The 9,939-nt window shown below is 36.8% G+C and overlaps 1 long non-coding RNA gene across 2 annotated transcripts; it reads right to left on the bottom strand.

The window, feature by feature from the left end:
- Positions 1–6,216: 6,216 nt before the first annotated feature.
- On the bottom strand, positions 6,217–9,076 carry LOC129526500 (uncharacterized). Of its 2 annotated transcripts, none has more exons than XR_008671158.1 (3): positions 8,962–9,076; positions 7,928–8,049; positions 6,217–6,368 (listed from the first exon to the last, which is right to left on the bottom strand). It is a non-coding gene; the product is annotated as an uncharacterized lncRNA (long non-coding RNA). The 2 variants fall into 2 exon arrangements; XR_010130685.1 differs by lacking the exon at positions 6,217–6,368 and adding an exon at positions 6,823–6,901.
- Between the last annotated feature and the right edge of the window lie 863 nt (positions 9,077–9,939).

Raw genomic sequence — 9,939 nt, forward strand, 5'->3', positions numbered from 1 at the left:
TTATAGTGTGGACTTAGTTTCTAATATAATTATATTCAGTAACTGACAGAATACCCACATTCAGTTCTCTAACTGGTGAGGTGAATTATTATCGTAAGAATAACCACATGGAAGTCTATGAAAACGTTTCTCCCTATTTGTTTGTAATCTAAGAGCAATGCTACTTCCCTGTGAGTACTGCAGAGATTAGCGTCACTATAAAAGACTTCAAAGATGCAGAGCTAGTAGTTCCTGTCACAATGTTATATAAATAACTTCTTTGTCCATGCTATTTGAGAAATTATTGTGAATTAACATAAACTTAATTGGGGAAGACATAAATTGCAGCTGCTTTTCCAGCTGTGGTAAATTAAGGAAACAAGTCCTTATATTCTCTGACACATGACATTCGGTTATTGATTTAGCAGATGGTTTTTTCTATACCAGGAGTGCCATGGGATGAAATGCATTCCCCTGAAATTCCTGTGTTGAAGTACTAACCCACAATACCTCAGAATGTGATCTTCTTTGTAAATGAGATCATTGAAGATGTAATTTGTTAACACGAGCTCACACAGGGGTTTGGCGGAATATAATTGAAATCCTTTATAAAAGGGGAAATTTGGACACAGATACACACACAGGGAGAACACCATGTGAAGATTGGAGATATGCTGCCATGAACCAAGAAACTATTAGAAGCCTGAAACAGGTATTTTCCTAGCGCTTTCAAGGGGAGCATGGCCCTACCAACACACCTTAATCTCGGAGTTCTGTGGAAAACTAACACAAGGGCTCAGAGATGTTTTATTTTGTTGCTGTCATTTTTGTTTTTCTGTAAAGGGACATCTAGTAAATATTTTAAGCTTTCTAGGCCATTTCATCTCTAACACAAATACTTAGCTTTTGTATAGCACAAAATTGTGGCAGGAAAATAGAGTCCGGAGGGTGGGAACATAAAGCCAGTTTACACTTCAGCTATAACAGGAAATATCCTCTCCATAGGTCATAGGCCGTAAATGACTTTGTAACTTTACTTCAGTCTCTCCATTTACACAGGGTGTACCTGAAGTAACCAGTGGAATCCTCTAGGGGGTATTTAAAGACTCAAAAAAATTCTGTAATGGGGCCTTAGAGCCCCTATGCTCTGCCTGCTCTCACACTGTGGAGTGTACTCTATTTTCAATAAATCCCTTAGTCCTTTCCTTGCTTTGTCTGTAAGTTTTGTTCAGTTCTTTGTTCAAGGCGCCAAGAACCTGGACACTTTCCACCATTAATAAAATTAGCCATAGGCAGTATGTAAAGAAATGAATATGACAGGATTCCAATAAAATTTAAAAGCAAACACACAAGCAAAAAGACAGTGGGCTGAATGTGGTCCATCTGGTTGCTCTGGTTTGCATATCCTTATTTTAGACCAATTGGCAGTGCAGTGCCAGCAACATGTTTGTTCTCACCTTGCAGCAACAAATGGGTATCTTCATAGTTTTGCCTCAGGGTCGTGCCAACTGTTCTGCCTTCTACCACATTTTAGTCAGTCTAGATCTTGATCATCTTGGCATCCCATGGAATAACTGACCCATTACATTTCTGACATCATATTAATTGGATCTAATGTGCAAAGGTTGCAACTACCTGAGACCCTTTAGTGTGTTAGAGAGTGAGGAATAAAACCTGTTCCCTCTACCAAGTACTTTAGCAGTCAGGGTCCATCGAAGACTGCTGAACCCACACTAACTATTTAAACAAAAAGAATTTCAAACAGGGAATTAGTTATACATGTAACAAAACTGGAAGTAAAAACAGGTGATGCTGAGATAACACAGATATTGCTTGCAGGAAGCAGTTCCCATATCTAGGCTGAGGGGAATATAAAAACGTGGTTTACAGTAATATGGGCCCTGTCTTCATCGATTTGGGCTGCTATAACAAATATGATAAACTGGACAGCTTGTAAAAGATAGAAATTGATTTCTCACAATTCTGGTGGCTGGGAAGTGAAAGATTAAGGCGCCGGCAGATTTGGTGTTTGGTGAAGGACACCGGAAGTTGTCATGCTGCTGCCTCCTCACTTGGCAGAATTGCCAAGGCAGCTCTTCAGGCCTCTTTTATAAGTGCACTAATCCCACTCATGAAGGTTCTCTACTCTCATGATCTAATCACCTCCCAAAGCCCCCACTTCCTAACACCATCACATTAGGGATTAGGTTTCAACATATGAATTATGAGGGGACACAAGCATTCAGATCATAGCATGATTGATTACAGGAACTGATCATTATGCTATGTGATCAGATGTCTGAGGGACATACAACATAGCTAGGGCTCAGACCTCTGGAAAACCACAGCACTATTGGTGCTTAGAACTAAGTTCTGGTACTCAGAACTACAAAACAATGTGGTTGGCTGGTGTAAGTACCCCCGTGGGACATGGAATGGCTGTGGCTAGCAACGATAAAGGAAGCTGAAATCTGGGCTCTACAACTGGTATAATACTGACTTAGACTAGAGAAGGGAAGATTTTTCTCTTCCCCAAACTCAAATGTTTTCAACTGCCAGATTCATAGATGAAGGCAGCTGGCAATGCGTTGCAAATTCAGCCCCAGAAAAAGAAAGCCTCTAAAAGAAAGGCCTTAAGGCCAATAGAATATTGATAAAGAATAAGCAGGAAATATAATGAATTGCTCTTTTAGATATTTTAATTCAATTTCAAATGTTTATGTAAATGAAAGTTTTCTGGAACTAGAGAAAATATACCTCTTGATTACACTCTGGGTATGCATAATTTCCAGGGGGCAGAGTAGAACTGTAGAGGACAAATACTAAATACGTTTGTTTTTGTAGCTTGACAAAGCACAAAGAAGGGAACAATGTTCAGTCTGGCTTTCAGCTGTGATGGTGTATCATGAACAAGTAGGAAAACATTGCCAAATGTAAAGGCATGGGAACAGTTTCTGTACTTATCAGCTTAGAACAGGCATATTAAAGAGATTTTCTATTAAATGTCATTATGCTTGAGAAACTACCAAAATAAGTCTTGTAGGGTAACGCAACTCACTTTGTTATCCAACATCAAAGTGTAACTAAAATGACCCAACCAATGTTCAAAAAGGAAATAAAAATGTATCTATGTTGAGAAAACCGTCCACAAATTTATAGTTTCTACAAAATTATATACTGTAATATGTTCAGTATAATTAGAAAATAACATCCAAAAATTTTATTGTCAATTAAAAGTAATACTAACCATATCAAAAACAAAACAGAATGGATAACATGCAATTTAAGAGACAGAGCAATGTGTAGAAATTTTAAAAAGGCTTATTTATTACCAACAGAAACCGAATTATATATAATAAATGTAAATATAATTAAGATAATCAAGAATTATTTTACTAGTAGAACACTCAAAAGAGATAAACATTGTGAATGTAGTATTTTGGCAAGAATGTTATTTGCCTATCTCTCCCTATTTATGTTCCAAAATGTAGTTTATAAACATACAGTAAGTTTTGTCAATTCATGCATTTATGTTTTAAATTTGAGATATATGTTTTTCAACATGGATTCATGAAACAATTATACAGACAAGTATTGAACTTATATTAATAAATGAAAACTATATGTGTTTTATTATAGACCTAACTAAATGATAAATATACAGTGTACTGTGCATAATAACATATCTAGAGTTAAAATTTTAAATGTCTTAATGATATGAAATTTCATGTGCCAGTTTGAATTAGAAATTAGTTTTACTTCTATTCCTGACTCCTTTTTTATTTGTGCATCATGTAACATCTTTGGATTCTTCTCAGTGTCCCAAAGTCTTATTTTACCACATCCTTTTTTTATTGTGATGGCATTTTCTGTTTCTTGGCCCAGTTACTATCACTATTCTTAAATGTGCACTTATGTTTCACCTTAATACTTTGTCTTATCAACCGTCCTTTCTTAAAAAGCCTTCAGGATATTTCTTAAAAAGCCTTCAGAATATCCCTTCAGGATATTCTGCATATAGGACTGCTTGTTGCTTTTGCTTCTGCAACCTGCTTCTGCCTAGTATGACTCTGCTGTCCTCTAGGTGTATCTCTGCTGTCTCCAGTATTGCAGATGGGGAGCACCTGGGCACTTTTCTATTGGGAAGTCACAATCTGATTAAAATAAGATCTGAACCTCAATTTCATACAGGACACAGAGAAAATAAGCATAAAGGAGATAGAGAAAAAGGGGGCAGCATGGACAACATCAAGGGCAAAGGGAAAACTTGAAGAACATGTTTCTATAGATGTGAAAAATATTAATTATAAAGAAACTGTATGGTTGATCAAGACAAAAGCTTCCAAATAAAATTCCTTTAGAATAAATTTAGTTCTTCACAAACAGGTACTTTGAATATAACACATTAACTTAGAATGGTAACTTCTGGCTCATTTGCCAAAACGAATCAATATGTAGAAGTCAGTTTTCTTGCCCATGGTCAGGATCTGGTCTGCAGGTGCCTTTAGTGTGTCAAAAATAGTATTAAAATATGAGCATCACTGAAAATGTTAAAGTAAATTACAAAGTAATCTACATTTCCACTACTTTATTTACAATATGTTTACCTTCAATTTATAGAGTAATTGACTAGTAATCAGTTACCCAAATAAGAGTTAATTTTCTCCCACGAAAATGTTCATAGTGACGATATTGTTGCTATTGGTTCAGCTACTCAACAGTATTGATTCCAATGTCCCAAGATGGATATTGAAGCTCCAAATATCACATATTCTTTAAGTAAGGAAGAAGAACAAAGAAGATGCTAACCACATTGGTCATCTTTTATGAAGAGAACAAAAGCATTGTCATAGTCCTGAAACCCACTACAGCTGGTTTACTTTTTTGGTCCACAATTGATTCACATAGACATTCTTAGCTGAAAGGAAGATCAGAAATAATCACCAGAGTTAGGTATTTGCTGTCTTTCCAGAATATTTTTTTTAACTCACAAAGAAAAAGAGAACAGATTTGGAGTAGGTAGCACACAATGTCAAACATACCCACATACATACTTTGTATGTACCACATACAAAGATAAGAAGAACTGAAACATAGGACCCCGTTTCTACATGGCATCAATTGGCTGTAGTTGGAAGCATATCCTTTCCACCGGATATCCCATTAATTTTATTGCTTGTGAGTCTCCTTTATGAATTTCTGATTATGATCCCCGTATTTCTTTTTTTTTTTTAACTTTTAACTAAAAAGTAAACTTTAATGTCGAAAATGCAAACTTGGGGAAGACAGAAAAGATCACACACAAGGCTGTCTCTTCACACTTAGAAGGTTGCACAGCGGCTGGGCAGAGGTGCTCCTCACCTCCCAGACAGTGGGCAGCCGGGCAGAGACGCTCCGCACTTCGCAGTTTGGCAGCCGGGCAGAGGCGCTCCTCACTTACCAGACGGTGGGGAGCTGATTCCCCTTATTTCTGTATGTGTTAGTCTGTTTTCACAGTGCTATAAAGAAATACCCAAGGCCGGGTAATTAATAAAGAAAAGTTTAATTGACTCACAGTTCCACATGGCTGGAGAGGCCTCAGGAAACTTACAATCATGGTACAAGGTGAAGCAATGACCTTCTTCACATGGCAGCAAGAGAGAGAAGTGCAAAGAGGGGAAGTGCCAGACACTTATAAAACCATCAGATCTCAGGAGAACTCACTATCATGAGGAGAGCATGGGAAAAACCAACCCTATGATCCAATCACCTCCCATCAAGTCTCTCCCTAGACATGTAGGCATTATGGGGATTACAATTCAAGATGAAAGATTTGGATGGGGAAACAGCCAAATCATATCTCTGTAGTCAGAAAGGAATTGACTATTTATCTTAGAGCATAAAATGGCTCTATTTAATGACTAAGCCATTCTTTAAGACAGTTTCCCCATTTTTTCAGTCTCTCTTTATACTTTGCTTAATTTCCTGGTTTTCCTCAGATTTTTTTCTTTTTATTGCCTTTTTTTTTTTTTTTTTTTTTTTTTTTGCTTCTATCTCCTTTCTCTACTTTTTCTCTTCTCCAAATTCTGCTTTTTGGTTGTGATCAGATACATTTAATAACACATTTTTTTGTTTCCAATCCCCTGCATTATCTTTTCATTGAAATAGTCTCTCTTCTCCTCTCCCCTTCTCTCATACCACATTTTGTGCTCCCAACTCATTTCATTTTGTTTTTCACTCTCACCTTCCATTGTGCTCTTTCTGTTTACATGCTATATTTCACTGTTTTCCTCATTGTTTTTTATAGCTCGTTTGTTTTCTGCTTTGTAGCTGATTGTTTTTCTCCTATATTTCAAGGTCATAGGCCTCAGTCTCTCATAATTTTCTCTATTGAATTCTTGCTTTTACTTCTAGAAGAAATTCACGTAAATTTGAGTGTGATGTGAGATTTTCCAATAATTAAACACATTCTTTTACTAGTAGAAGATTAACCAAATTATTCCTAATTATGTAAGCATCCAATACACATAAAACTGAGTTTGAACACTTCCTTAAGGAAAAAGAATGCGATCTCATCAGTTTCAGTAGGGTTATATAAAGTACTTTGCATCAAGTGCAGACTTTCTTATGTCATAGAAAAAGTCTTAAGAAAGTAAGCTGAGAACTATAATGGCAAGATAAACAAAGAAACTGAGAGAGGACATAGATGGGTGGTAGAATGATTAATGCTGTATCTACTCAGTACAGGTGTTTGGTACTTAAGCAAGTGGTTAGAAAACAAATTGAACATTTATTCTTCCTGACAAAGGGATTAAGAAATGTGGTTGATTATACCTTTATAAATGAAGCTTTGAGTAAACTGCTGTCTTGATTGATTTCTTTGGTATTTGCTAACACTGCAATTGAACGTTCTGTTGGGAATTCTTTTGTTTGTGTTTGCTTCCTGAAGATGTGAATTAACTTTTAATTAATGGAATTAATAAAGACATTATGAAACAGCAGTGATTGGTTTATTAACAACTATACTGGATCTAACTAAATACAAAACATTTCAAAGGCATAAGACTTTCTCAACATTAAAATGACAAAGCTTAGAGAACATTTCACTAGCACTTGATGGTGAAAATAATCTTACAGTGGAATTTAATAATGAGTCCACCACCCTACTGTTTATTTGAAAGCAAAGAGCCAGGTTTTTTCATTCCAATTTATTCAAACTAGATTTCATCACCCATCAAGCATTTTGAGCACTTTCTACTTACCAGGCACTGTAAGGATACAAAGTTGAATACAACAGCAGGGGCGGTTAATACATTTGAAGATCTGGCAAGGTGGTATTAATAGCCAAGATGAGGATTATAAACAAAGCAAAATGATGCTCTGAAATGAAATCATTTGAGTGGTGGGAGCTTCTCTTGGACACATTGGTCACAGAAAGCCACTCTGAAAAGCTGCTACTTAAAAATGAGAGCTGAAAGGTGACAAATGGCCAGCCATGTAAGGAGTGAGCAGAAGAGCATTTGAGACAAGGGATCCCAAGCAGGTCAAATCACCTTAGGTAGAAATCAATTGGTTTGTCAATAATCAGAAAGAATTACCAGTATAGTGGTAGGATATTGTGACCGTTGGACTTTGGCAGCTAGGTCAGTTAAGAAGTTTATATATTGTTCTAAGTGCAGTGGGAAACAGACTATTAATGTGGCTTTCAGTTCCATAATTTGTAATGAAATACATATTTGTTGTGAACTTTTAACACTTATAATACCATTTGTTATAAACAAATGCAACTATATGTTAAAGAGGGAAGTATAATAAGCCCTCATACATCTGTCACTGAGATTACACTACTAATGTTTTTATAAGTGTTCTTACCCTTTCAAGTGATTTATCTTCACACTCAAAGGGCTATCACATGCCATTTTTACATACCTAATTTTTGGAAAGAAGCATATATGTCTTTAACACATACCTCTTGAGAGACTGCAATAAATGACATATTCATTTTTTGTAGATGTAACTGTATAAGGTGGATGTTACTGAGCAAACAACGGGCTCGCTGCTGCGCCACACACAGAGGTCAATACAATGGCACTGGCGTTTGAGAAAAGAAAGGTTTTATTGCAAGTCAACTGGCAAGGAAATAGGAGGAAAAACCTATCTCCCTGCGCTGGGGTCTGGGGGGCAGGTTGGATAGGCAGAGGATATTTATTGGGAAGATAGGAAGATATGATGAGGTGTGATCTGATTGGATCATGCAGAGATGGAGTAATGGGTTCTTGCCTCTTAAGTCCATACTGCAGCAAAACAAAGTCACTTTGTTTTCATTATGAGTCTTATATGTTCTCACTTAGGAGGAGGAGCTCAGTGATGAGAACACATGGACACATAGAGGGGAACAACACACACTGGTGCCTTTCAGAGGCGGGAGGGTGGGAGGAGGGAGAGGACCAGAAAAATAACGAATGGGTACTAGGCTTAAACCTGGGTAATGAAATAATCTGTACAACAAACCCCCATGACACAAGTTTACCTACGTAACAAACCTGTGTTTGAACAACTGAACTTAAATAAAAGTTAAAAATAAAGACAACAAAGTGATTTTAAATATCTCATAGTCAGAAACAAAAACTTACAAGTATTGTGGAAAGATACCTTGCTGGGATTTATTAAATATTAAATTCTTCTTAACTAGCGAGTACCCATTCCTATAGTCTTTATCAACAAAAGACTGAGGCAAGAGAAGGAATCAGTGACCATGAACCACCAACAGAGGGTTTGAGTGTTTCTCTCCTCACACACATCTTGCAAATCGAATGAAGAATCAGGGTAGGAGCAGCATCAACCAAACATTTTAGAAATTGAGGACTTTTCTGGGGCAGACAATCTCAGAAACAAGAGGGTTTGGAGTGACCACTTTCTACAGCTTGTCAGAGGTGTAATCAGGCAAAATGTCCTTCCTTAGCAAACTCCTCCATCTCACCACAGGACCCCCGAAATACTTACACTTTTGCACCACCAGAGTGCCAGTGTTTAGATGCCATTCATAGCAGCCGATTGCTGTGAAATCAGGAAACATAGTGAACCAAGAGTAATTAATGATATTCCCTCAGAAGAGTATCTTTCACATTTCTTTTCTCTCTTTCCTACCTAACATGACAAAAACAAAACAAAACAAAACAGATTTGGAGTGAAACTGAATAACAGAGAATATTTTAATATACGCAACTAGTCAGAAAGTTGTAAGATCTTCTGCCATGTCATTTTATCACTCAGGAGCCTAAAAGAAAATTGATGTTATATGCAATTTAGTATGATTTCAGGAGAATTAAATAAATGGGCTATTAACAAGGGTGTGGATAGGTCATCAAAAAAGACACAGGATAGTGCAGTAGCCAGAGTTAACAACAGCAGGACTGCAGCTTCCTTAAACCTGAAGGAGAGAATGGTTACTGGATCTCAAAGGAGAGTCATATGGCCAAACCATAATAAGAGGACCTGTGACCTTCAGTCACAGGTGAGCTGGAAAATAAATGTGCTGACCTAATTCTCCTCCTCTGATCTCCTGCCTGGCTTCGCATTAGCCAGTCAGACTGGAAGCCAGAGGTTAAGAGATATCTCTATTTATTCCATACAGGTCAACTCCCTAGGGAAGAGATCAGTGTGGGGAAAGGGTGGGAAGTGCATTTGGAGAGACAGGAACATTTCTGGTACATTATTAAAGAAAAGGAATTGAATACTCAGCAAAGCATAGCTGAAGTAAGTAGAAAAAAGCATTATGTTTTAACCCACGAAGGTCAGACTATAAATTAAACTAATATCTAGACTTCTCAGAAACATGGCTCTTGAAAGTTACTGCCAAGAATTTAATATAATTATAGTTTCTAGAATGTCTTTCTCATTTTTTAGATTAGATTTAGAAAAGAAATAATTAGGTATTCTTAGAGTAAGAAGAAAAAATAATTCAGTCAAATGAAGAAATCT

Source organism: Gorilla gorilla, chromosome 14 (genome assembly GCF_029281585.2).
Source record: "Gorilla gorilla gorilla isolate KB3781 chromosome 14, NHGRI_mGorGor1-v2.1_pri, whole genome shotgun sequence".
Taxonomy (NCBI): Eukaryota; Metazoa; Chordata; class Mammalia; order Primates; family Hominidae; genus Gorilla; species Gorilla gorilla.